Raw genomic sequence first — 6,156 nt, forward strand, 5'->3', positions numbered from 1 at the left:
ACTGCTAAGAAATAAAACATTAGTAGCACAGATAAGAGTCTAATTATGTTTCCAATACAGAAAAAGTTAGGAAACTTCAGTTGTTATCTATACAAAAGAGATTCTCTGAGTTCTGCGACCAAACATGTCGTGGACAGCACTGACTTTTAAAGCACCTATTTTAACTTTCTCTCACTGTATCATCTTTGTTTAAGGGTTTTCTGCAGAGAAAAGTTCAAAAGGTCATAAGCTCTGCTTTGTTTCATCCTTTAAAATGCAGTGTGTAGTGTGTAATCTGCAAATATATTTAAAACTGCAACCAGTAAAAGTGTCTATGGATGTAATAAAAGAACTAACATTCCCAATCAATGTTTTCAAGGTTGTGCTTTCTCCAACTGAAGTGGCTAACCTAGTGACCAAATCTGATGTTCTCAATAATACAACTTTGCTGGCTACATATCTGAGTACCATACAGCCTCAGAATGTGACAATATTTTTGGAATCCATCATTACAATACAAGAACAGGTACATCTTAAAGCCACAAAGTATACTTTCATAAGCTATCTTGTACCACAATGTTATTCCTTAAATCATTTCACTCATCCTTTAAGTGCAACAGGAAGAGAAACAGCTACTGCAAAGCTTTTGAAAGAAATTTCTTTGTGTGTTTAGGTAAATTTGTCACAGAGTCAAGTTGCAACAATAGGAACAACACTTTTGAGTGTGGAACTACATCAACTTAACGGCAGCTTCTCAAGCTACAGCACACAGCAATGGACAGAATTGGTCAATGTGTACTTGGTGAACTTAACTGTATACTACAATGAAGATCTTCTACAGCTCATTTCTTGGAGCTTGACTTGCGATTCATATCAAGCAATGTGAGTAGATCCTTATCAGTTTTTTAAAAAATCTCAAAAGAGTTTTTCTTCTTTGGAAAATTAAGTGCCTTCTTGAGTTAAGAAAATGAAAATGATGAAGAAATACTGCAGTTTCTGGCATAAACTTAAAAACTTTTTTTCTGTTTTATGGAACAGAGTACAGGGATTCAGCCTTCAGTTTGCATTAATGTCACCAAATACCCAACAAACAATCTACAGCTTCTTCATTAAACCATTCTTGAACCGACAGATCCTCTCTTCCGAAGGTGAGTCTTCTAATGGAATATTGCCTAGATAGGTATAGATATTGCTCATGCAATTATTTACATTTAGATTTGCTATGCTGGACATTCATAATTTATCTTTGTTTCCTGTAGTTGCTTGCAATGCGGCTAGCTTTGAGACCTGGCGCCAATTGAACTTTGGAGAGTTTTTCAGCTTTGCCACAGCAGCAGACCTAAATGCTTTCAATAAAAACTTTACTACAGTAAGTTTATTCCAAACAAAAGCATTGCAGCAGACAAATTATCATATCATGTAAAACGTTGTTGTTAAAGAGAATCTGAAGTGAAAATAAACTTCTAAGATAATGATTTGTATATGTAGTACTGCTAAGAAATAAAACATTAGTAGCACAGATAAGAGTCTAATTATGTTTTCAATACAGAAAAAGTTAGGAAACTTCAGTTGTTATCTATACAAAAGAGATTCTCTGAGTTCTGCGACCAAACATGTTGTGGACAGCACTGACTTTTGAAGCACCTATTTTAACTTTCTCTCACTGTATCATCTTTGTTTAAGGGTTTTCTGCAGAGAAAAGTTCAAAAGGTCATAAGCTCTGCTTTGTTTCATCCTTTAAAATGCAGTGTGTAGTGTGTAAACTGCAAATATATTTAAAACTGCAACCAGTAAAAGTGTCTATGGATGTAATAAAAGAACTAACATTCCCAATCAATGTTTTCAAGGTTGTGCTTTCTCCAACTGAAGTGGCTAACCTAGTGACCAAATCTGATGTTCTCAATAATGCAACTTTGCTGGCTACATATCTGAGTACCATACAGCCTCAGAATGTGACAATATTTTTGGGATCCATCATTACAATACAAGAACAGGTACATCTTAAAGCCACAAAGTATACTTTCATAAGCTATCTTGTACCACAATGTTATTCCTTAAATCATTTCACTCATCCTTTAAGTGCAACAGGAAGAGAAACAGCTACTGCAAAGCTTTTGAAAGAAATTTCTTTGTGTGTTTAGGTAAATTTGTCACAGAGTCAAGTTGCAACAATAGGAACAACACTTTTGAGTGTGGAACTACATCAACTTAACGGCAGCTTCTCAAGCTACAGCACACAGCAATGGACAGAATTGGTCAATGTGTACTTGGTGAACTTAACTGTATACTACAATGAAGATCTTCTACAGCTCATTTCTTGGAGCTTGACTTGCGATTCATATCAAGCAATGTGAGTAGATCCTTATCAGTTTTTTAAAAAATCTCAAAAGAGTTTTTCTTCTTTGGAAAATTAAGTGCCTTCTTGAGTTAAGAAAATGAAAATGATGAAGAAATACTGCAGTTTCTGGCATAAACTTAAAAACTTTTTTTCTGTTTTATGGAACAGAGTACAGGGATTCAGCCTTCAGTTTGCATCAATGTCACCAAATACCCAACAAACAATCTACAGCTTCTTCATTAAACCATTCTTGAACCGACAGATCCTCTCTTCCGAAGGTGAGTCTTCTAATGGAATATTGCCTAGATAGGTATAGATATTGCTCATGCAATTATTTAAATTTAGATTTGCTATGCTGGACATTCATAATTTATCTTTGTTTCCTGTAGTTGCTTGCAATGCGGCTAGCTTTGAGACCTGGCGCCAATTGAACTTTGGAGAGTTTTTCAGCTTTGCCACAGCAGCAGACCTAAATGCTTTCAATAAAAACTTTACTACAGTAAGTTTATTCCAAACAAAAGCATTGCAGCAGACAAATTATCATATCATGTAAAACGTTGTTGTTAAAGAGAATCTGAAGTGAAAATAAACTTCTAAGATAATGATTTGTATATGTAGTACTGCTAAGAAATAAAACATTAGTAGCACAGATAAGAGTCTAATTATGTTTTCAATACAGAAAAAGTTAGGAAACTTCAGTTGTTATCTATACAAAAGAGATTCTCTGAGTTCTGCGACCAAACATGTCGTGGACAGCACTGACTTTTGAAGCACCTATTTTAACTTTCTCTCACTGTATCATCTTTGTTTAAGGGTTTTCTGCAGAGAAAAGTTCAAAAGGTCATAAGCTCTGCTTTGTTTCATCCTTTAAAATGCAGTGTGTAGTGTGTAAACTGCAAATATATTTAAAACTGCAACCAGTAAAAGTGTCTATGGATGTAATAAAAGAACTAACATTCCCAATCAATGTTTTCAAGGTTGTGCTTTCTCCAACTGAAGTGGCTAACCTAGTGACCAAATCTGATGTTCTCAATAATGCAACTTTGCTGGCTACATATCTGAGTACCATACAGCCTCAGAATGTGACAATATTTTTGGAATCCATCATTACAATACAACAACAGGTACATCTTAAAGCGACAAAGTATACTTTCATAAGCTATCTTGTACCACAATGTTATTCCTTAAATCATTTCACTCATCCTTTAAGTGCAACAGGAAGAGAAACAGCTACTGCAAAGCTTTTGAAAGAAATGTCTTTGTGTGTTTAGGTAAATTTGTCACAGAGTCAAGTTGCAACAATAGGAACAACACTTTTGAGTGTGGAACTACATCAACTTAACGGCAGCTTCTCAAGCTACAGCACACAGCAATGGACAGAATTGGTCAATGTGTACTTGGTGAACTTAACTGTATACTACAATGAAGATTTTCTACAGCTCATTTCTTGGAGCTTGACTTGCGATTCATATCAAGCAATGTGAGTAGATCCTTATCAGTTTTTTAAAAAATCTCAAAAGAGTTTTTCTTCTTTGGAAAATTAAGTGCCTTCTTGAGTTAAGAAAATGAAAATGATGAAGAAATACTGCAGTTTCTGGCATAGACTTAAAAACTTTTTTTCTGTTTTATGGAACAGAGTACAGGGATTCAGCCTTCAGTTTGCATCAATGTCACCAAATACCCAACAAACAATCTACAGCTTCTTCATTAAACCATTCTTGAACCGACAGATCCTCTCTTCCGAAGGTGAGTCTTCTAATGGAATATTGCCTAGATAGGTATAGATATTGCTCATGCAATTATTTAAATTTAGATTTGCTATGCTGGACATTCATAATTTATCTTTGTTTCCTGTAGTTGCTTGCAATGCGGCTAGCTTTGAGACCTGGCGCCAATTGAACTTTGGAGAGTTTTTCAGCTTTGCCACAGCAGCAGACCTAAATGCTTTCAATAAAAACTTTACTACAGTAAGTTTATTCCAAACAAAAGCATTGCAGCAGACAAATTATCATATCATGTAAAACGTTGTTGTTAAAGAGAATTTGAAGTGAAAATAAACTTCTAAGATAATGATTTGTATATGTAGTACTGCTAAGAAATAAAACATTAGTAGCACAGATAAGAGTCTAATTATGTTTCCAATACAGAAAAAGTTAGGAAACTTCAGTTGTTATCTATACAAAAGAGATTCTCTGAGTTCTGCGACCAAACATGTCGTGGACAGCACTGACTTTTGAAGCACCTATTTTAACTTTCTCTCACTGTATCATCTTTGTTTAAGGGTTTTCTGCAGAGAAAAGTTCAAAAGGTCATAAGCTCTGCTTTGTTTCATCCTTTAAAATGCAGTGTGTAGTGTGTAAACTGCAAATATATTTAAAACTGCAACCAGTAAAAGTGTCTATGGATGTAATAAAAGAACTAACATTCCCAATCAATGTTTTCAAGGTTGTGCTTTCTCCAACTGAAGTGGCTAACCTAGTGACCAAATCTGATGTTCTCAATAATGCAACTTTGCTGGCTACATATCTGAGTACCATACAGCCTCAGAATGTGACAATATTTTTGGAATCCATCATTACAATACAACAACAGGTACATCTTAAAGCGACAAAGTATACTTTCATAAGCTATCTTGTACCACAATGTTATTCCTTAAATCATTTCACTCATCCTTTAAGTGCAACAGGAAGAGAAACAGCTACTGCAAAGCTTTTGAAAGAAATGTCTTTGTGTGTTTAGGTAAATTTGTCACAGAGTCAAGTTGCAACAATAGGAACAACACTTTTGAGTGTGGAACTACATCAACTTAACGGCAGCTTCTCAAGCTACAGCACACAGCAATGGACAGAATTGGTCAATGTGTACTTGGTGAACTTAACTGTATACTACAATGAAGATCTTCTACAGCTCATTTCTTGGAGCTTGACTTGCGATTCATATCAAGCAATGTGAGTAGATCCTTATCAGTTTTTTAAAAAATCTCAAAAGAGTTTTTCTTCTTTGGAAAATTAAGTGCCTTCTTGAGTTAAGAAAATGAAAATGATGAAGAAATACTGCAGTTTCTGGCATAGACTTAAAAACTTTTTTTCTGTTTTATGGAACAGAGTACAGGGATTCAGCCTTCAGTTTGCATCAATGTCACCAAATACCCAACAAACAATCTACAGCTTCTTCATTAAACCATTCTTGAACCGACAGATCCTCTCTTCCGAAGGTGAGTCTTCTAATGGAATATTGCCTAGATAGGTATAGATATTGCTCATGCAATTATTTAAATTTAGATTTGCTATGCTGGACATTCATAATTTATCTTTGTTTCCTGTAGTTGCTTGCAATGCGGCTAGCTTTGAGACCTGGCGCCAATTGAACTTTGGAGAGTTTTTCAGCTTTGCCACAGCAGCAGACCTAAATGCTTTCAATAAAAACTTTACTACAGTAAGTTTATTCCAAACAAAAGCATTGCAGCAGACAAATTATCATATCATGTAAAACGTTGTTGTTAAAGAGAATCTGAAGTGAAAATAAACTTCTAAGATAATGATTTGTATATGTAGTACTTATAATAAATAAAACATTAGTAGCACAGAAAAGAGTCTAATTATGTTTCCAATACAGAAAAAGTTAGGAAACTTCAGTTGTTATCTATACAAAAGAGATTCTCTGAGTTCTGCGACCAAACATGTCGTGGACAGCACTGACTTTTGAAGCACCTATTTTAACTTTCTCTCACTGTATCATCTTTGTTTAAGGGTTTTCTGCAGAGAAAAGTTCAAAAGGTCATAAGCTCTGCTTTGTTTCATCCTTTAAAATGCAGTGTGTAGTGTGTAAACTGCAAATAT

The sequence above is a fragment of the Hyperolius riggenbachi genome, chromosome 7 (assembly GCF_040937935.1).
Source record: "Hyperolius riggenbachi isolate aHypRig1 chromosome 7, aHypRig1.pri, whole genome shotgun sequence".
In the NCBI taxonomy this organism is placed as follows: Eukaryota; Metazoa; Chordata; class Amphibia; order Anura; family Hyperoliidae; genus Hyperolius; species Hyperolius riggenbachi.